Source organism: Pinus tabuliformis, chromosome 4_2 (genome assembly GCF_031772625.1).
Source record: "Pinus tabuliformis cultivar Carrire ecotype Pingquan chromosome 4_2, CPIR1, whole genome shotgun sequence".
Classification (NCBI taxonomy): Eukaryota; Viridiplantae; Streptophyta; class Pinopsida; order Pinales; family Pinaceae; genus Pinus; species Pinus tabuliformis.
In genome coordinates this window covers 714,596,122-714,619,420 of record NC_142304.1, presented here as the reverse complement: position 1 = coordinate 714,619,420, position 23,299 = coordinate 714,596,122, and the positions used below count along the sequence as shown (strand labels likewise).

At 37.5% G+C, this 23,299-nt stretch overlaps 1 pseudogene; it reads left to right on the top strand.

Annotated features, from left to right (window-relative positions):
* Positions 1-94: 94 nt before the first annotated feature.
* LOC149171516 (alpha terpineol synthase, chloroplastic-like) lies at positions 95-21,415 on the top strand (annotated as a pseudogene).
* Positions 21,416-23,299: the final 1,884 nt, after the last annotated feature.

The following is a 23,299-nucleotide window of genomic DNA, read 5'->3' as shown; positions in this document are numbered from 1 at the left end:
TTACCACGTATTTTTTCATCTTTCAACTTATTTTAGATGCATTTTCCTTTCCTTGATTTTCCTTTTTATTTAGTGTGTGTGTTGAATATTGTATATGGGTCAGGCGCCTTCATACCGTGAACGTGCAGAGAGACTTATTAAGGAAGTGAGAGAGATGTTCAGTGAAATTGAAGATGGGCTATCAATCACTCCCCTCAATGATCTGCTTTCACGCCTTCAATGGCCGACAGCATCGAACGTTTGGGAATCGATAGACATTTCAAAATGGAGATAAAATCAGCGCTGGATTATGTTCACAGGTCAGTCATCGCTGGATCATTAGTTATTCCTGCTTTATATATTATGGGATTATTAATAGGAGAACTTAATTAATTAATTAATTTGACGTACAGTTACTGGAGCGAGAAAGGCATCGGATGTGGCAGAGAAAGTGGTGTTACTGATCTCAACTCAACTGCACTGGGGCTTCGAACTCTTCGACTACACGGATATCCGGTGTCTTCAAGTACTTATAATATCCACATTTCATTACTAAATATTCCCTCCTTTAACTTCTTTTATGATAGCACCCAAGTCATGTTATCAAGTTATTGAAAGTTTGATACTTTTATCTGAGAATCCTCGACGGGCTTAATTCGACTGTGTATCTGAGTATGAACGACAATAGTCGACATTAAGTTACGGAGACCAAGAGACCGAGCGGAGAAGCGCTGTGAGAGTGACCATTCATTCGCTTACAGGTATGTAACATTTCTCAATCCCACCAGCGCATCGTTTTCTCCATTAGAGCCTCTCCATTTCTCCTTCATGCATGTCCCTTCCTGCATCCGCTTGCCACGTACCTCTCCGTTTAACTACCTCAGTTCCCATCTACTGGTGGCAGTCATGGACTTTACGCTCTAGCTGACGTACCTCTCCGTTTAACTACCCCAGGTCCCATCTACTGGTGGCAGTCATGGACTTTACGCTCTAGCTGTTTGTTTTCCTGAATATCTCTCCTTTGGTTCCACTTTGCCTGAGCGCGAAGTCTGTTATTCCTAGCAGACTTCAGTAACAAAGCCATAGACTTTTGCGCTCTTACGGTTCATATTCTGGAAATTTTCCTTCGAACCACTTGGCCCTGAGCGGGGAATTTTTGTTAAGCTCCATTGATTTTTCCATTAATTGCTGCCTTGATTTATGGAATTGCAGCTTTTCTTAACTTATGGAACCAACTGCAGTAGTTTCCTTAAGTTAAGAAAATCAACTGCAATTACTAAATTTATAATTGGGAGCTACTAAAGTGGTCCATCACTTTGATCTGATCTCTACCTTGATTTGTGGTTTTTCTAACACATAGCTTTTAGAAGCTTGATGGAAGCTTAGCTATATGTTCATCTTTTTGGTCCCCAAGCTCCTATCTCAATCCCCTTCAGTTCTACACCATCTAGTTGAGATAGCAGAGCTCGGAAGTCCCTTCAGAATTCTTGTGTTCTTTTTCTTTTGCTTGGATTGAAGCTGGAGTGCAGAAGAAGTAGCAGGCAAGTGGACTGTGGCTTTCATCAAACATCACCAATGGCTGGAGGTAACTCATATCCCTGGGTATTAAGTTTCAGTAATTCTTTTCAGTTCTTTCCGCATGCAGAATCGCTGTTTAAGTTTATTAGTTTTCTAACAGTTGGTATCAGAGCCCCTTTACCTCTGCCTTGCTGTGTGTTAGCCAAGAAATGAATTCCTCTCTTAAAATATTTGTATTTCCGCTGGGCTTTATTCTTGCCTATTTATTGAACAACCGGCCTCCTTGAGAAATTGGTTTTTGGTTTTGGGGATTTATTTTTTCAGCCCATTCTTATAGACTCTTGCTGAGATTATAGATACGATGGCATCGTCTCCTCCACAGTCTCGGTGTAAGTCGCCTCCATACCCGAGCGAATCGAAGCTCTCGGATTCCAAATTTACAGCTCAGCAGAATTGGATATGCCAAATCATTTGATGCGTCCTTTGCTGTTTATATTTTATTGGTTTTGGTGACTTGTCAGCTGCCAACAGGTTAGGTAATAAGGTGAATAGACCCCTCACCCAACTCATGAAAAATCCGGGTTCAGCCCATTTGCCAGTGACGTGTAATGGAGCACAATGTCGTTTATGTTCACGTGATAGGGTCCGGTGGGTAGTAAGGCCTTGATTTTTCAGAAACTTAGGATGATTCATCCTCGAGCTTATCATAAAGTATGTGGAATATAGTTTATGTTTTTGTTTTATTGAATATAGTCGTGAATGGGTTTTATATTTTCTTTAAGATAAAAGTAATAAGTATGTGGAATATATTTTATGTTTTTATGTAAACCGTTATGGGTAATACCATGTATTATATATTTTGATACCATGTAAACCATGTAACCCGTAAACCATGTAAAACCATGGGTAATACCATGTAAACCGTTATGGGTAATACCATATTAAACAAATACGTGGCATGGTATATATTTTGATTATGTTTTTTATGGTTTGGTTATATATATAAAACCTAAACAATGAAATCCATATACTGTTTAACATAAACTCGCACTAATTTTATATTATGTGAGCAGCTGTCTCTCTATAACGATTGTTAAGATTCAGTAATTTATATGGACCACGCTTGAGTTCATCAACAGATAATTTATATTTATGTGTCTCTTTATTACAGTTGTGCATATTCCGTCGTTTATGCCTTTCTGTTCAGAAACCGATATTATGTGTTTATGCACATATGGGGTTCAACTTGTTAGCCTAGGTTCATAATGAAGAGCAGGTAAAATAAAATTTTATAATGAGGAACAGGTAAACTTCTTATATGTGTCGGAGTCGCTCCAAGCCGTACGATGTTTACAGATTAAGTTCATGCTCAAGACATTAATTATATGTTTGGGAATCATGGTAATTTATATTATGTAGTATAATAATTTAAGAGATTGTATGGTGCTGACTGTGTTATAAGGAGTTTATTGATACGGCTGACTACCATCTGACAATAAGAGAGACCTGAGTTTAGGGTGTTCATGACACAGATAAATGCATATTAAAGGACATGTCTTCCTATTGTGCATGCTAAACCATCAATGGTACAATTCACAGCATTACGTATCTAACGAAATGTCGGTCTTAATGGTTTTGAAGCGTTAAAGATGGTGTGATTCACAGCATTGGATATCTAGAATGAATATATATATATATATATATACATATATTCTGAAAGAAATGTTTGTGAAGTCTATTCCTTTTAATATGAGTCATGTTAAAGGAAATAGTTTATACATTCTTAAATATTTGAATATTTCACTATTTGAATATTTGAAATAATTTAGTCTTTGAATATTTCAAATTTGCAGTTTTATTTCCAAATTGTTTAGAGCCCATTTTATAATTAATTTAAGAATTAGTCTTAAATAAATTATGGGACAGTTAGACTAAGGAATGTAAATTTGATTTTGCTGGAAAAATATTACAGTTATATGGAGTTTATTAAAATGTCATTTTGACTTACTCCTTTCAGTAAACATTATTTTTCTCTCTGGTTAAGTTTTGTTTATGCAACAAAATAATGTCTAGTGATCCATATGATTTTAATTAATTAGAGAATAGCCACAGCATCTTTAATTAAATAAAATTATATATTGATTGGCAAGATCACATAAAGATTATTTAGACATTAAATTGTAATTAATTACACTGAATATAATAAATTTTATCCCACAGGAATTTTTATTATATTTATGTGATTAATTAGGATAAAATTTCATAACCTACCCACAGGAGTTATGAATTAATAAGTTTTATCATAAAGTTTTATTGAATCTATTTGAATTGAAAATTTAGCCCACAGGCAATTTTCATGTCATTTGATTCAATTCTTTTTAGCATGTTTTACATTGGTAAAACATGAAAGTTCATAAAGTTTTATTGAGTCTGTTTGAATTGAAAATTTAGCCCACAGGCAATTTTCATGTCATTTGATTCAATTCTTTTTTGCATGTTTTACATTGGTAAAACATGAAAGTTCATAAAGTTTTATTGAATCTGTTTGAATTGAAAATTTAGCCCACAGGCAATTTTCATGTCATTTGATTCAATTCTTTTTTGCATGATTTACATTGGTAAAACATGAAAGTTATTAAGCCTCAATTTTAACATAAGCATGTGATCTTTTGATGCAACAGTACAACCTGCAAATTTCTCTGAAATTCGTTGTGACATTCCCGAACTTAAGGGAGATAACTACAAGATTTGGAAGGAGAGAATTCTCCTTCATTTAGGGTGGATGGACATAGATTATGCTATCAGGAAAGATGAACCATCAGCACTCACTAATACCAGCACTGCAGCGGACGTCGCGCTTTATGAACAATGGGAGCGATCCAATCGTCTAAGCATGATGTTCATTAAGACCAAAATTTCAGCTGGTATTCGAGGTTCTGTTGATCAGCATGAAAAGGTCCGAGACTTGTTGAAGGCCATTGATGAACAATTCGTCTCTTCAGACAAGGCACTAGCAAGCACCCTAATCATGAAGTTCTCATCCCTGAGGCTCACCAGTGTGAAAGGTGTGCGCGAGCACATCATGCAGATGAGGGACACTGTGGCTCAATTGAAGAAACTCGAGGTTGAAATATCGGAGTCCTTCCTAGTTCACTACATCCTGAACACCCTTCCGCACCAATATGGACCTTTCAAAATCTCATACAACACACATAAGGATAAATGGTCAATTAATGAACTCATGACCATGTGTGTTCAAGAGGAAGAGAGACTGGTGATGGAACTGGGAGAGAGTGCAATGCTGGCAACGCGTGGAAAGGGGAAATCTCAAGCCAATCGGAAAGGGAAAGGTAAAGCACCTCCCCAAGCTGACATCAAGAAGGTTTCCAAGTGTTTTTTCTGAAAGAAGAAGGGACACATAAAGAAGGAATGCGCCAAATATCAGAAATGGCTTGCAGACAAAGGGTTTGCAGAACCTAAAGAAGCCAGTGGGAAGTGAGCAAAGCATCTTATCAGGAAACAAGATGGGCTCGCATGTGGAAGCTATAGGAACATGTTATTTAGCTTCAAGTAGTGGTTTTGTTTTGGAGTTAGAAAAGACTTTTTATGTTCCAAGTTTTTCTAGAAACTTGATTTCAGTTTCAAGGCTTGTACCTTTGGATATTCCTTAAACTTTTCAGAAAAATCTTTCAGTCTATTCTATAAATCTGATTATGTTGGGAATGGTATTTTGTCTAATGGTCTTTACTGCATTAATTTACAAAACAATGTCACATATGATTCAATGCATGTTCACACTGGCACTAAAAGACGATGGTTATTAACACTTCTTCATTAATAACACTTCGTCATTAATGATTGACAACACTTCTTCATTAATAACACATCTTCATTGATTCCCCTCTAGTCATGGTGAGCAATTGGTTTGCAAGCTCAAGAAGTCATTATATGGTTTAAAACAAGCATCCTGCCAATGGTATTTGAAATTCAATAATGTAATTTCTTCTTTTGGTTTTGTAGAAAACATTATGGATCAATGTATATACCTGAAGGTTAGTGGGAGTAAAATTTGTTTTCTTGTTTTATATGTGGATGACCTTTTTGCTAGCAACTAATGATAAGGGTTTGCTGCATGAGGTGAGACAATTCCTCTCTAAAAGTTTTGATATGAAGGATATAGGTGAGGCATCTTATGTCATTGGCATTAAGATCCATAGAGACAGATTTCGAGGCATATTGGGTCTGTCACACGAAACCTATATTAATAAAATTTTAGAGAGATTTCGGATGAAGGATTGTTCACCAAGTGTAGCTCCCATTGGGAATGTTGGGACGATATCAGAGTGATCCAGGTTTAGACCACTGGAGAGCTGCAAAGAAAGTAATGAGGTACCTTCAAGGGACCAAAGACTACATGCTTATGTATATCCTGTTTGAGGCTGCTTTACATGGTGTATGGCTTAAGAATTTCATTTCTGGGCTTAGAATTATGGATTCTATCTCTAAGCCATTGAGAATATATTGTGATAATTCAGCTGCTGGTTTTATGGCTAAAAAAGTGGGAGTCGAAATAAACACATCGACATTAAGTATTTAGCTATAAGGGAACGTGTTAAAGAAAAGAAAGTGGTCATTGAGCACGTCAGCACTGAGTTAATGATCACTGATCCTTTGACTAAGGGCATGCCACCGTTTAAATTCAAGGATCATGTATTGAATATGGAACTTGGTTCCATTATGCAGTTTTTCATTGTATGGACAATGTTAATGAAATTCTTAATTATTGTGATGTTTTTTCTCATATTTATGTGCACCTTAAGTTGATTTGAGAAAATTCATTTAAGAAGGACCAAGAATAAACATAGGGTTTATTCATTAAGAAATTGTTGCCACATAAATTGTAATAAGAATAAATACATAGTAATACATGGAAGATAATACTCGTCATTAGAGGACTTATCGCCATGATTCATGTATCTATTACTTAATAAAGATTATCAATGGTTTTTGAGACATTAAGTTTGGAAGTATGGACCAAGTGGGAGAATGTTAAGCTCCATTGATTTTTCCATTAATTGCTGCCTTGATTTATGGAATTGCAGCTTTTCTTAACTTATGGAAACCAACTGCAGTAGTTTCCTTAAGTTAAGAAAATCAACTGCAATTACTAAATTTATAATTGGGAGCTACTAAAGTGGTCCATCACTTTGATCTGATCTCTACCTTGATTTGTGGTTTTTCTAACACATAGCTTTTAGAAGCTTGATGGAAGCTTAGCTATATGTTCATCTGTTTGGTCCCCAAGCTCCTATCTCAATCCCCTTCAGTTCTACACCATCTAGCTGAGATAGCAGAGCTCGGAAGTCCCTTCAGAATTCTTGTGTTCTTTTTCTTTTGCTTGGATTGAAGCTGGAGTGCAGAAGAAGTAGCAGGCAAGTGGACTGTGGCTTTCATCAAACATCACCAATGGCTGGAGGTAACTCGTATCCCTGGGTATTAAGTTTCAGTGATTCTTTTCAGTTCTTTCCGCATGCAGAATCGCTGTTTAAGTTTATTAGTTTTCTAACAATTTCCACTTTCTACTAGCAGTCCACTGTCTCAGTTCCGGGATCTCTGGACACTTTTACGGCGCTTTATCTCCATCGGCTCTCTCTCGCTCTTATTAGGTTAGTATATTGTTCTATGGTGTAATATAGTGTATTTAAACTTGTGTTTTTAAAAATTCCAGTAGATGCGCTGTTTATTACAGATGGATTAGAGATAGTTTCTTATGATTTCTGTCGTTGCGCTTCAATACACTGTTGTTTTTTGAATGGTATAGCAGTCTACTCACAGTTATATTTTCATAATATGTTGCACCTAATCTATCTTAACTATAATTTCTTCTGTGAGCGGGTTTAACTGAATGTTAGCTTAGCCGGCTTTTCGTTTGGAATTATCGCTATACTTTTTTCTTCCTCCCATGTCCTGGTCTACTTGTGTTGAACGTTTTCGATCTCAAAATACTTTTTAGTGGTTAGACCTTGTACAGACGTCCACCTGAAAATTGGCCACTAGTGGTGCATTTTCGGGGTTGTCTGTTGTTGCATTGTCTGTCCAGAGGACTCCATCTCACTGCTTCTTTATCGTTTCGAACCTGAGCCATTTTTCCGTCACCGATCTTTCTCTTTCGTTTCCTTTCCGTCGACCAGCCGAACCCGCCTGTCTCGATTTTTTATCGCCTTTAATATCGGTTTTACTCTTCCCTCCTACCTATTTGGTCGACTGTATTACATTTCTGCCTTCCATATCCCTTCTATTTACTACTTCCGGTCCTTTCCTTAGATTTTCGCTGCTTCACACTATTTCTCGGAAATCTCCAGTCTCCCCCGTACTACTTTCTAGATTTCCGGTTGTACCTCTGGGACGATTCAAAGATTTTTTTTTCTCCGTCCTCACTCTATCCGATCCCAAGGTGGCTCTGTTCGGACGATGTGATTATCTCTCCCTATCCTCCTGTGCTCTTTCTGGCTGACCTGTCTCTGCCACATGGTGCGCATGCTAACGAGGGAATCGTTTAGCATTCTAGAATACTCGACTCTGCCACATGGATATTCTCCACGAGGACTCAAACACATCAGCATTGGTCAAGGCAGCTTTGGAAGCTGAAGCCAAATATCACGGCTCCCCTGCGGCTCCAGATTGGCATTCCCGTCTGACGGAGCACCTACAGCCCTCCCTCCCTGCTCCCGATTTGCTTTCGAATCTTCCCTCTGCTACTCGCCGCAAACACAAGCCCCGGCCTGCTAAGATTCCCCCCCCACTGCCATCTGTTTGGATGGTGCCAAGCTTTCGGACCGTATAGACAGCTTACAGTCTCGGGCCCTGGTTGGAAAGTGGTTCTTCCCTGAAATGGATGATGGACAGATCCGGAAATGGCTGGGTGCTCGTTGGGGTCCCCTCTTAGGCTACACGCCCACCATTGTCCGTACAGCTTCCACTTTTTGAAACCCAAAGACCTCCACTTCATTTGGAATCGCCCCTGGGTTCATGGCCGAAGTTACTTGGCGCTGCACAGGTGGTACATTGGCTTTGACCCCCTTCGCAACACCCCTCTGAATAATTTCATTTGGGTTAAACTTCCCGCGCTGCCTATCGAGCTGTGGACGAAGGAGTCCCTTTCCGCCATTGGCAACGCAATTGGGAGTTTTGTCTATGCCGATCCTGGTTGCATCGGAGCTAAAGATAAGAGGGTCGCCTGGATGTTGATCGAAAGAGACTACAGGGGCGGTTTTCCGGACCGCATTGACCTCAGTTGGGGCAAATTAACTGTCTGTCAAAGGCTGGACTACTGGGGCGTACCTTTCAGGTGCGCACAGTGCCACAAAACAGGACATTTAAAGGAAAAATGCCCTCGTCTGTCACATGGCATGGCTTGGAAAAAAGTCAATAAGACTAATAATATGGAAAATGTCTCCGCTGAATCTCCCTGCTTAGTAACCAATAAATTCCGACCCTGCCATAATGCTTCTCCCTCTGCTGTATTGTCTGACTTCCAGTTTTCCCCTAAGTCTCCTTTTCAAAGGAGGGACCGGCTCCACCGCCATTCTCTTTCGCCCGAGCCGCGCAAAGCTGACTGTTCTCCTATTGGGAGGTCGAATTCCGTTGGAAATTTTAATGTGGTTGGTGACCTTTCTCCCCTACTTCCTCCTCCTGAACCTCCGCTCGATTCCCCGATAGCCTCTCTCCCCCCTATGCCCAAGGAATGCTCCCCTCCCATAAAGAATGGAAACTTCCTCGTAATCCCCTCATCCTCCCCATCTCCGACAAGACCCGAACATTCCCCCATTGAACTTGACTATTCCCCCCCCATTCCCTCCCGCTCGGCTTCCAAAGGCAAAGCCCCCATGAGCTATGTTTCCCCCCCTTTCTCACCTCTCCCATCCCCTACCAACTCCATTGGAAGCGACCTCGACATCCTGCTCCAGAAGAATTCCCTCCACTTACTTCCCCTGACTGTTCATAAGCCCCGGAGATCTTCTTCCCCTTGCATCAGTCCTAACTCTGCTAATAATATCACTGTCCATCGGAAAAATAATAGGGGAAGTAGACACTTTAGGGGCCGCAAAGGATCGCGGAATCTGGACCTTCAAGACTCCTCCCTTATCGACATTCCCATCGCCACTTTCTCTGGTCCCGGGCCTCTTAGAGCAGAATCGCCCGTGAATGGTGTCAAATGATGAATATACTCTCCATCAACATTCGAGGGCTGGGAGCAAGCCCCAAATATATTGCTCTGAAAAATTTATTCTTCTCATCTTCTTACAGGTTGATATTAATCCAGGAAACAATGCACAACTGTCAAGACACTATCTCTTATTTCAGGAATATGTTTCCCTCCTGGTATATTGCGGCCACAGAGGCGTCGAGACTTTCTGGTGGTCTAGCGGTGATTTGGGACCCAAGATGGATCTCTGCTAGCACTTACAGATGCCTTGGAGGAATCCTGATCTCTGCTAAAATTAGAGGATGTGCCGACAGGATTAATATATTGAATGTATATGCTCCGTGTAAAGACCGTGCTTCCTATTGGGAATATTTCATTGCATCTGGTATATTGGAGAATGAAGCGCTCCTCATTGCGGGAGATCTCAACTGCACATTGGGTCCAGACGAAGTTTGGGGAAAGGGGAAGAAAGCTGATGCTATTGGGGAAAAAATTAAAGAAGCTATGCTGCAATTCAACTATGTAGATATCTGTCCGAAAACTTTGTCCCCCACTTGGGACAACGGTCGCTCGGGTGACGCCTACATTGCAAAAAGGCTGGACAGATTTATCATGCATGAACAGCTGATGGAAAAACTTGGTATCCCAAACTCTCACACTCTTCCTGTTTTTATTTCGGACCATAGGCCGGTCTCCCTACAATGGATGAGCTCTAAAGCTCGAAAAGGATACCCATTCAAATTCAACAGATACTGGCTGGAAGATGAAGCATTTAACATCATGATTCGGGAATTTTGGATGGCGGATGTTCTGCCAGCTGGAACCTCCCCTTCGGAGTACTTGATAGGCAAATTGGGCTCTCTTAAAACTTTGGTGAAGAAATGGAAAATACAGAAAAAAACGATCAAATAGTGCTGAGCTAAAGAAAATAGAAAAGGAGCTTGCCGATATTGCAGGAACCATGACTTCCCATTCCATTCCATGGAGCACTCGGAAACGGATATGGGAACTTGGGAAAAAAAAGCAGCATATCCTAAAGTTTGAAGAGATCTCTTGGCGGCTCAAAAGCCGCGCTACTTGGCTGAGGGAAGGTGATAAGAACACAAAGTTATTTCACCGTTTCGCGAACAAAAGAAGAGCTACAAATTCTATTTGGCAAATAAACAATGAGAATGGAGACCTGCTTCACTCCCAAGAGGATGGTGGGTGTCGGGAAAGCTAGCATGCGTTCTTGAAGGTGTGATAGTAGTTGTTGGGCATGAAAGGAAGAAGATCCGAGAAGATCAGGGGGAAGATATAGTCAGTTATGAGCCCGTAGTCAGAGGTATTATGAGCCAGTAGTATGAACCAGTATTATGAGCGAGTATCCTGAGCCTGTATCCTGTATTAGGAGCCCGTAGTAAGACCCTGTATTATGAGGTATTATGAGCCGGTATTTATGAGGTAAGGTCCGGGCTCCATGTATCAGGTCAAGTGGTTCCAGTGTGTTTGGTAAGAAATCGTAGAGGTCAGATAGGGCTCTTCCTAGCCGGTGGGTTCTAATTAATCAATTGTATTATCTTGAGCTCGGCCGGAATAGTTATATCTGTTGGTCGGCCTTATTTGTTGATTCTAGTGATGGGAAGCAAAAGGTTCTAGGGTTCTGGTGAAAGGTGAGAGGCGAACGGTGCCTGTTGAGAGGGTTCTGGCAAAAGCGTAAAGGCATCCTCTTCTGTTGGACCTGGTGAGGCATCAATCGGTTGTTGTCATTTTTTCCAATGAAGCTGTCAAGCACTTTAAGAATGCTTATAAACGTGAGACTAGCAGGGAGTTCAAAGACATCCTATGGGGTATAGATCCATTTCCTGGCATGTTCAAGGATGAAGACAATGAAAGAATATCTGCAGTTGTCTCGGAGGAGGAACTACTATCTGTTATGTGGTCTTTCAAAAAAGAAAAATGTCCTGGCCCAGACGGTTGGACCATTGACATCTTTATACACTTCTTTGATATCATGAAAAAGGACATCTTGGGGATGGTGGAAGAAACCAGAATGCAAGGGAGAATTAATCCTCATATCTCTTCCACCTACGTAGCTCTAATTCCAAAAAAAAGGGAATCCTTTTCCTTTGCTGATTACAGGCCGATTTCATTATGCAACGCCATCTACAAAATCATTTCTAAACTTATTGCAGAGAGAATCAGAGGCAACTTATCAGCTCACATCTCAAGGGAATAGCATGGATTTCTTAACGGTAGAAACATTCTAGATGCTGTAGCCATTACTCAAGAAGCCTTACACTCCATGCATACAAGGAATATTGAGGTTGTTATCCTTAAAATTGACTTAAAAAAAGCTTTTGATTGCCTCGACTGGAGCTTCCTTAGATGTTTACTAATCAAAATCGGCCTGAATGGTCTGTGCACAAATTGGGTCATGGCATGCGTGCAAGACATAAATTTCGCAATTCTCATCAATGGATACCCGACTATCTTCTTCCGGGCGGAAAAGGGGCTTCGCCAGGGGTGCTCCTTATCTCCTATTTTATTCATATTGGCCATGGACTCCCTAAGTCTCCACATTAAGAGAGCCGTCGCTGCTGGTAAAGTTGGTCCCCTCGCCATCTCCAGAGGTAATCTTCACACACATAACCTCTTTGTGGACGATGTCCTTCTGTTTGCTAGGCTTTGCAGGAAAACTTGGCAGTATTTACATGAGATATTTCTTTCATTCCAAAAGGCGACGGGCCTTTCCATTAATGAGGGCAAATCCTCTTTCTACTTTGGTAAGGTGATTGAAGCGGAGATGGAATACATCTCTCGGCTTTATAACATTCAGGCTTTCTCCATTCAAGAGGGGCTTAAATATTTGGGATTTCATCTCAAGCCCGCGGGATACTACAACTCAGATTGGTCATGGTTAACTCACAGATTCTACAAAAGAATTTCAGGTTGGGAGTTTAAATGCTTGTCGCTTGCTGGCAGAATGATCTTAGCTTAGTCTGTCCTTGCGCAAATCTGTGTTTATTGGGCACATATATTTTTCATCCCTTCGGCCATTGTTAATAAGCTGAATAGCTTAATGGCTACCTACATCTGGGGCGGAAACAAGGACAAAAGAAAATTCCACCTTACCAAACTGGAAAATATCACCCTACCTAAAAAGATCGGCAGCTGGGGCATCATGAACCTGCGTCTTTTCAGCATGGCTCTTCTATGCAAATCTCTGTGGCAGGTGCTTTTTGGAAATAGCTTATGGAGTCAAGCTATCAAAATGAAATACCTTGGCAACTATGACATTTTCTATTGGCACAGGAACAATTTCAAATGGCCCTCACAAGGCTCCGATATCTGGTGAATTTTTCAAAGGATTCTTCCATTTTTCTGTAGAAACTTCATTTGGGCTTTTCATTCCGGTCGTAACATCCTGATAGGCGTCGATTCCATCCAAGGAATTGATTATGTGCCAATCTCCCCTCAACTTCTTTCGATCCTCCACAGTAAAGGAATTTTCTTCTGGGCTCAAGTTATCGAAGGATGGAAGAGCGCCATTCCGCAATGGAAGACTTGTAGAAATCTGGGCCTCGATGGAGCTATGGCTTCACAATGGAAAAGAGTCATCTATCATATGAGAAGTGCAGGTTTCCACAGATCCGAGGACAGAGACGGCATAGAATGGCAGGCTAAGAAAGGCAGTCCCCTTGTATTGGTTAGAGACATTTATCTTTCTTTGATAGAACTGCAGAAAGGTACCTCTCAGAATATTTTTCCTCCCTCTCTCTGGAAGACAAACTGCCCGCTTAAAATCATTTTGTTTTCTTGGCTTGTATTTCATAATAAGAACCTCACTTGGACAAACTTACAGAAAAGGAGCTGGCAGGGTCCAGCGATATGCATGATCTGTTTTGACAACTCTGATGATAACTTGCATACTTTTTTATACTGTCCTCAATCGCTGTCTTTGTGGGGGCAACTTGCCACATTTTTTGGCTTTCCAGCGATCTCTCATCCTTCCATTGCAGAAGCATACAGTTGGTGGGCTGCACAAAGAGCTATCTGGCGCCCCATTCCTTTAATTGTTTTTTGGTTCATCTGGAAGTGGAGGAACAACAGAATCTTCCAAAACTGCAAAGAACCTTTCAGTTGTATTTTAGATAAGGTTATTCCATATTACTCCTCCATTTTACAGAACTTGCCCTTACAGAAAATCTCCAGTGGGTAGCCACTAATGATCAACATCTCACATTTCCAAGGGCACATTTCGACGGGGCGGCAAAGAATGGCTATTGCGCTTGTGGAGTTTACATTGCTATGACAAATGACCTCCAATACTCCTTATTTTGGAACAGTGGCAAAGGAACAAGTAACAAGGCTGAGGCAATGGCCCTACATGGTCTACTTTTATTCTGCACTTTCATGGATATAGAGCCTATTAATGTATACGGGGACTCAAAAATTATCATAGAACATGTGAAAGGCATACATGCAATTCAGACCGACAGCCTCACTAGATGGTTAGCAAGGATAGCAGCTCTTTGGAAGCCGGCGACATTCCCCATCACTCATATAAGGCGCAAACAAAATGGACAAGCTGATATTTTGTCAAAGAAAGGATTACATCTGCCTCTCGGTAAGTGGCACTTGTTTATCACCTCTGCCCCCTGTACATATGACATTCAGCCCTTCACAATGCCATGAATATGATGTCAACATCTACAGGTATATAATACAGCGAAATATCTGAAAATTTCTCAATCTGCTGGCTTCCTACATATTCTGGAAAGTTATAGTTTTTTGTTTTTGATCATTCGATAACAAGATCCCAAAAAAAAAAAAAAAAAACTGGAATTTTTGCTTTCTCCCGGGACAGATGCCTGCTCTTTTGTATACAAATCTGTTTATATTGAATATAATACAAACAATACTGCTTTTTCTTCGGAAAAAAAAGAAAATGTTATCAAGTTATTTAATAATACATTATGCATTAATATCAGGTGTGTTGGAAAACTTTGAAGACGAGAACGGGAAGTTTGTCACTTCTTCCATTGAAAGGGAAGGAGAGATGAGGGGTATTTTCAATTTATTTCGGGCATCGCTCGTTGCCTTTCCAAATGAAAAAGTTATGGAAGATGCTGAAATCTTCTGTACAAAATATTTAAAAGAATCCGTACAAAAGATTCCGGTATCTAGCCTTTCACGAGAGGTGAGCAAGGAGTTTGATAAAGAGCATGTAAAACAGATAAACAAAATTCAGTAGCGAATTTCTGATTGATCCATATTTGAAATTCAGAAGCCCATTATGGAAATCAATGTTATTTTCTCTCCACCTTTTCCTCACGGGGTTTTCCGAAAAGGTTTCTGAATGCCCGGAGCGAGCAATTTTATGAGCATATATTTACGTCTTTTGTTTCGTATCATGTAATGTGTTTGGATCTGTGCCCCTCGAGCTTTTTATAACAATTTGAATTTTGTTTGTGGTTGCAGATAGAGTACGTTATGGAATATGGTTGGCACACAAATCTCCCACGATTGGAAGCACGGAATTACATCAACGTCTTTGGACACGACGAAAAGTATAATCAGTATGCCAACTATCTCACGGATCACTTATTTTCCGTGTGTTCAATTTCTTTTAAGAAAATCTGATATTTCCTAGGATTTATTTATTTTTATTTTCACAGAAATTAATATGTATTACAAACATTTAAATTATGTAAAAATATATATATATATATATATATATCAAAATCACTTTAATATTTTACTTATGAAATGGGGTAGTTAAATTTAGTAATTAATTGGTGAGTGTTATTTATTATTAATTTTTTAAAATTATTATGAAGAAAGACATTTTATTAAAACAAATAATGCTATAATAAAATTTAAAAATTATATATATATATATATATATATATAAAACATAAATTCATCTTAATTCAAGATTTATTAACTATTTATGAGGATTAAATTTGGTGCAAGTCTTTTTTAATGTAAAATTTGAGGAAATGTTTGCAGCTTTAGAGATTTTATTTTATTTTACATTTGAAAATATTTGCAGATAGATAGATAGATAAAAAATAGAATATTGTAACTATAAAATTTATATGAAGAATGATTAAATTCAAACAACATTCAAATATCATATTTACCAATATGAATTAGCGGTTGTCTACAGAGGTCACAAATTCACTCTGAACTTTTTTGTCAAAAACTCAGAATGCTAGAGTGATTGAATCTTTTTTTTTTTTTTTTTATGGCGGAAATGGATTCAACACCATCAAGAACCCTTGGGGCACCCAAAATCCTCAAGTTTGATAATTGTAACCCAGATTTTAACAAATATTCTATTGAATTTTCACATAATCTTATGGAAATTTCTATTATTTTATGGGCTAACTCATACACTTTTTAAACTATGCTTATAAATTATCATTAGTTAAATTATTTTTAATCATATATATATTATAATTTTTGAAAATAATGTTATATAATTTTATTAATAAAATGAAATTATAAAATTGAGTAAAATTATTTTTTATTATTTATTTTTATAACTAATTTTACAATTTTTTTTAATTATTTCATTTAATATTTCATATAATTAAATCTAATTTGTTTTTCTTTTGTTTTATTTTTATTTTTATTTTTTAAATTCATGCTTTATTTACATAATGTTTTATCATAATATCTTTTGAATACCAAACTATAAATCAACACATATTTAAAATTTTAAAACATTTGTAATATAATATTTAAATGATTCAAATTTTTACTTCTTATAAATATCCATATTTGATTATTTAGTTCATGTCTTACTATTTCATTTTTATGAGTGATAAAATTTGAATCCATATTAACTTATTATATTTTTTTATAATTACTATATAATTAATATATTAGATATTTTTTAATTTTTTTTTATAAAAATAATTGATTTTTAAATTTATTACCTAAAATTACAAAACTTCCAATATAAAATGTTAAATAATTAATATTAAATATTAAATATCTAATACTAAATATTAAATTATTATCAATAGTGTATTCTGCAAATCTATCTAATAAATTCTTGAAATTTTGATTCATTACATCTATCACAATATCAACTTTTATATTATGTAGAAATTATTGCTCTTCTTGTATATCTATTTTAGTTGAAGTAAATATATCATAAATCGATACAATATATCTCATATATAAACAATTTAGATTTAAATTTCATAAATTATTTTTAGATTTAAAATTTATAAATTATATTATATATTTGGAAATATATTATTTTAAAATATATATTAAATTTCTCCAAAAAAATAATTTAATTAGTAATGACCATATTATGAAATATTATATAAATAATATAAATTGTGAAATACAATTTTCAAGTTCTCATAATATTTACTCCCCAAAAATATATTAAATTTTAATAAATATTAAATAATAAATTGTCAAAATATTATTAAATTTTCCAAAAAAACATTAATTCTTCACTATAATTATATCATATACCATTTCTACCCTATACCCATATATTAATTACTCATACATTTTTTAATTATATCATATACCATTTCTACTCTATACCCATATATTAATTACTCATACATTTTATATTTATAAATATTTATATTTAAAAGGTTTATACACAGTGAAATTCACCATTTTAATTATTAAATGATAAATTCATCAAAATTCTCTCATAAAACCATCATCATCTTAAATATTTTAGATGATTATACTTGGGTAACTTAGTTTGATTACATCGATAATTTTTTTAACCGTTCGAGAAGTGGTTTTGCTTCCCACTTACCCAATACCCAATGGGACATTGTTATTAGCCTCAGAAATCTGCTTTCGAATATTTTAGTTTCCTTATAGTATTTCAATTGTGACCAGTTGGAATTTCTATTTTCAGGATGCCATTTATGAACACCGACAAACTTTTAGAACTTGCAAAATTGGACTTCAATATATTTCAATCCATACAACAAAGGGAGTTGAAAGATATATCCAGGTTATATGAATTTTGTTATTGTATTATACAATTTTTTTTAGGAAACAGTTTTGGATAAGTGAGGTCTAATGATATCCAATATTCAAAATAACGTAAAAAGCTACGAATTCATGAGTAGATGGTGGAAAGATTCGGGTTTCCCTGAATTGACGTTTGCTCGGCATCGTCACGTGGAATTCTACACTTTGGCATCTTGCTTTGTGATTGATCCTAAAATTCCAAATTTCAATGGCATTCTTTTTATTTGTGGGTTTATTATTTAGTTTTATTCTGCTGTGTATTTAGCTTTTATTATCACTGCCATAAGCAGTTTTCAGAACTTGGATTTGCTTTGCTACTTTGTCTCATGATGCTGCCTTCCTTGTGTGATTTAATTTATAAAGTTTTTCCATGCATTTTTCCACAATTTGTTCTTCTTGAATTAGGAGTGTAAGATTCTGTCCCACTACAATTTTCCCCTGTTGATGAGCAGCATAATTATAATTGCTCAATCTGGCCGACTCTGAACAAAGAGCAGCATTATCATTTTTCATTCTTGTCGGCAAATATCACAAGGCTTTTCAATGCCTTAGTTACATGACTTGGACTTTGGAATGACTTGACAAAGGCAAAGAGTAAGAGGCTCTAGAAAATTTCAGGGAAGACACCACATATGACTCCAGTTATAAAAAGACAAAATAATACTAGTCTTATCTATCAAAATGATAAACGTGGTCATATGTCAAATTTTCTCAGTGTTGGCAAGTTTGATCAGGTTTGATCATGAGACAAAGGGAGGCTGATGCGCCATAATAATTTTGTATATTTCCCTATAGTTATCACTGCCAGGTAAAGGGAGGCTGATGCTCCTTGTGCTGCTAATAATAATAACAATAATGGGTATGCTAATGCTGCAAGTGTTGGTAGAGGAAGGAAGAATGGGTTGCCTGCTAAGAATCTTATGGCAGAGAGGAGGCGGAGGAAGAAGGTCAATGATCGCCTGTTAAAGCTTCGTTCTGTGGTGCCCAACGTCTCCAAGGTGATCTCATTTCCTTTTCATTGTCCCCCCTGCTTCTTTCCCTCTTCTGGTTTTCTCTGTTGAATCGGTTACAACACTTCAGTTAGAAAACTTAAGATGACTGAAGTTAGAATCATAGTATAAAAATATTGAGCCTGGCCAAAGATTCTGTTGAAATTCAAGGACTAATTTTGCTGGCATTTGGTTGAGATTTAGGGACCAAAACTCCATGCCTTCAGAAAGGCTCGGTGGTTATATTCAGATATTCGTTTTCAGATAATCTGTCTTGGGAGTTTTGTCACATAGATTTTCATGACCAACTAGAGTCTAATGTCCTCTCAGATATATCCTGAAGTATCCTGACCTATTCTGGCAAATGCAAATTAAGTTATGTACCAAGAAAATATTACAGTCCTGGCTTCATCTTGTCCAAGAGGATTGCAGGATTGTGTTTATGGAGCAGTTGACTGTTTCCTTAGCTGTTTATATGATCTGTGGATTGTGGATCATGAGATTTGAATCCTTTTTCAGTAAGTCATGGCTTTAATGGTTTACAATTTGGATAAATAGTTGAGACACTTCAGATTACATTTTAGTATGTTTGAATGCAGTTTTCCATAGTTATTCCTACATAGTTATTCATATTCTAGATAGATTTCTGGAGCTAAACATTCGTCCATTTTGTTAGATCTATAGAGAATAGTAAAGCTGGTCCTCTCAGGCATTGTTAATGCAGATGCATAGATTATATATTTTATTTGTAAAGAGTGTTGTAACAGTCACTATAGACCAGCAAGTGTGAGGCTGGTCTACCCAAAAATATAATGTGATGGGTTCAAAAGTCTCATATCAAAATTACTCTTACTCATCTCACAGAATCCTCAACTCAAAAAAAAAAAATTAATCAATTTAATCAATTTAGATCCAGTTTCAGTAAAAGTCCCATTTCATCAAATGAGCAAGTTAGATTTTCGTAGTTTCAGTGGAATTCTTGGTTCAACAAATGATTTAGATATGATAGATTCTGGTTTATTGTTCACAATTTGAACATATAATTTGGGGAAACTTGCCTACTTTAAGAGTTTTTTCATTTGAATGCTTGTTGAGATGTTGCTAATTAATGGTAACTAACACTAGAGCTCCTCTTGCTTGGCATTTCCTTTTAGCAGACGGACATGACCTCAATATTGGGAGATGCTGTTGAGTACTTGAAGGAGCTTCTGCAACGTATTAATGGACTACACACCGAGTTCACGTATGGGTCCCCCATGGCCAAGCCATTCGCACCCACATCGCTCGATTCTCCTTGCAAAACATATTGCAAATATATGAAACAAGACATATTGCAAATATATGAAACAAGATAGAGTCGTGAATATTTTAGAACAGAGAAGAAAATACAAATGTCCAATCCAAAAAAAGAAATGTGGAAGACGCAGGAATACAAACAAAATATCCAATATAATCCGGAATTACATAATCCTTAAGCTTTCTTCAAGGGCATATGGGGAAGATTGCGAAGAATTACACAAATAATTTTCGGAATAGAAGATAACCGAGCCGGAGTTCCAAACGTTCGCTGGAGATTTGTCGAATGAGGAGGAAAAAACCGAAGATTCAACCAGAAAGGGATTTTTCTGTTTAAAGATATAACTGTGAAAAACTTACCAAACTTAGGACAAGAGTCGAAATCTATGCTACCAGGGTCCAGTAGGGCAAACAATTTTAATCCGTTATCAATCCCACGGCGAAGTTTCAAAAACTCAAAGACGTACAATGGTATTTCACAGTCAAATTTTAAACAGGCAGATGAAAGAAAATAAACAGTAGATGAAATTCCTGGCTTCAAAGGTCGGAAACTGAACATCAGCCATACATTCTTTAGAGATATCTGCGCTTATTACCGACGGTTCCTCGGCCACCGTCTCAAACTTTCTTGATTGCGTTAACTGCACGCGTAGAAGGTTTTAGCAGGAGATTCCATAAATTAGTTCATCCAGCGGAGTAATCTAAAAGACTACTCCATAAAGAATTAGAGGTAAAATATAAAAGCTTTACACGGTCGCGCTGAAGAGTTCCTGGCCTCCGAGCTGCAGAGCAGTACCTCAGCACAGCGGAATCGCAATTCAGAGCGGGAAGTGAGCTGCTGACCGATCGCGCGCGAGTGACCATTTCGAACCGGCCATAATACTCCCCGCATGAATTCCAGCTCGTCGCTGATCGGTCAGGGATGTCAGGCGCTTTAACTTCCAGACGATTTTTTTGTCAGGGAATGTCAGGGCTGTCAGGGGACGGTGGCGGAGAAAGAGGGTGGCGGAGGATGGAGAGTTTACCGGTAGCCAGAGCCGGACGATTTTTCGGCCGGTACCGAAAAACGAGCCATTCTACAGTCTAGATAGACTACTCCGAGGTTTTGTGTTACATGCGTGATTGAATTTTAACTAGTTTTGATTAAAATATCATACAATTGATGATTCTGAAATTGACACGGTGAATGCAGGCGGAAAAGGCCCGTGGAGAAGCAGCTTCATGTATATCATGTTATATGAAAGAGAATCCTGGATTAACAGAGGAAGAAGCTGTCAATCATATCCATGGCATGGTGAATGAGTTAATCAAAGAATTAAATTGGGAGCTTCTCAAACCATATAGCAATGTTCCCATGTCTTCCAAGAAACATTCCTTTGACATTACCAGAGCTATCCATCATGGCTACAAATACTGAGACGGTTACAGTGTCACCACCAATGAAATGAAGAATTTGGTCATGATAACAGTGCTCGAGCCCGTGCCTATATAAGAACGCCTCATAATTATAACTGATAACTGTATGCGGTTTCTTGCCCGACCATATTGTCCACGAGACATACATGACGCCTTGTTTCCAGAGACAGTTTGATAAGTCGTACCTTTGGTAAATTCAATTTGAGACAGTTTGATAAGTCGTACCTTTGGTAAATTCAATTTCTCCTATGTTCGAGTGTTTCGCAAATGTTAGAATAACATCACGTAGACTCTAGAATATGAAAATTATTGAATAGTATCTTAGACATTCAAATCTCTTCGCAGAACCTAATCTTGAAAACAAAGGATTACAATTCATATAAATATAAATTTCAATATGGTTTGGAGGTTTACTCCTTTTATATATATATTGAAAGTTAAGTTGTTTTATATTACTTCTTAAATTCAAAAATTACAATAGCGGTTTTATTCAAATTTGATTGATAAAAATAGATTTACATTATAAAATTGGGCTATATTCTTTAGTACCTTTCTATTTATATGCCATGTATGACTAAGAAATTCATAAGACATAATTAAAAACATAGTACTCATAAAGAAAGGTAAGTAGATTCTACATAAGAAAAATTAGCTGGTGGGTGATTAGACTTCTTTCAACATGGATGAATCATGTCTATGGATTAAAAGGGATTTACATTATAAAAATTAGACTATACTTTTTAGTGTCTTCTTATTTCTATGCCATGCATGATAAGGAAATTCATATACATAACTAAAAACATAGTACTCAAGAAAGAAAAGTTGGTAGATTCCGCATAAGAAAATTTAGTTGTTGGGTGATTCCACCTCGATGGGGTCTTGGTCAATAATAGTGGTCTTCATTTTTGTGAAGACGATATTAGAATCAAATTCAACAAAGATTTTGAGCTTTTGATCTAGAAGATTCAGTTGCCTTTGGATGCCCTCTAGTTGGATCTCAGTTCTCATCTACAATTCCCCTTTCCCTTACAAGGCCTTACCCACAATGATTTCATCTATCAGTAAACATCCATTGCCTAGAAGTATTGAATTTTTCAGATATGGGTGCAACCAGGATCAATCACCCAATCTCCCAACTCCACCAATAATTCAATGTATGACATGTTCCTCCTTTGTAACAATATGGTGTCCTCTACTAGAGAAAATTCCACTCGTATTACAGACAGGGTAGTGGCGAGGAATTTACTAGTGGCCTCCTCCATTGCTACTTGCACACAAGAGGTTAGTGCTTGTGATTAATGGTGTCGTCCATGGCCCTTCCAACTACCTTTGTTGGCATCTAAGCTAGTTTTCCCTTGACATCGATGTGCCATTGGATATAAACCATAAACAAGCCAATCAACTTGTTCCACACAAGCATTGAAACCACCACCCCCGACCTTTGCTAACCAACAAGGTTCAGCCCACACCTACCTATTACCACCTTCATAGAGAGCCATGAAAGTTGGGAAAGGAAGCTCAGAGGTAGCCCAAGGCTTGAACCACACAAATTGTCCAAATTTTTGCTTCTTCCTAGAGAAACCACCCTACATAGAAGTTGAATAGTAACTATGAACAACATTTGAAAATGGAAACTTCAAGATAACAAAGTAATTACTAGCCCTATGGTCCAATAGCCATAATATGAAACTAACAAGCCAAGGGAAGTTTCCTAGGTGATGCTCAACACCACTTGGAAACTTTCCTCACTTCCGTGGATTAAAAGAAAACTCAAAATGACAACTCCTTCGAACAAATAAAAATTAGAGTTCCTGCATTGAACCCCAAGTAGCCTCCTCTCAACATGATGTCTCCTTTGTCGATGGTAAGCCACCATAACCATAAC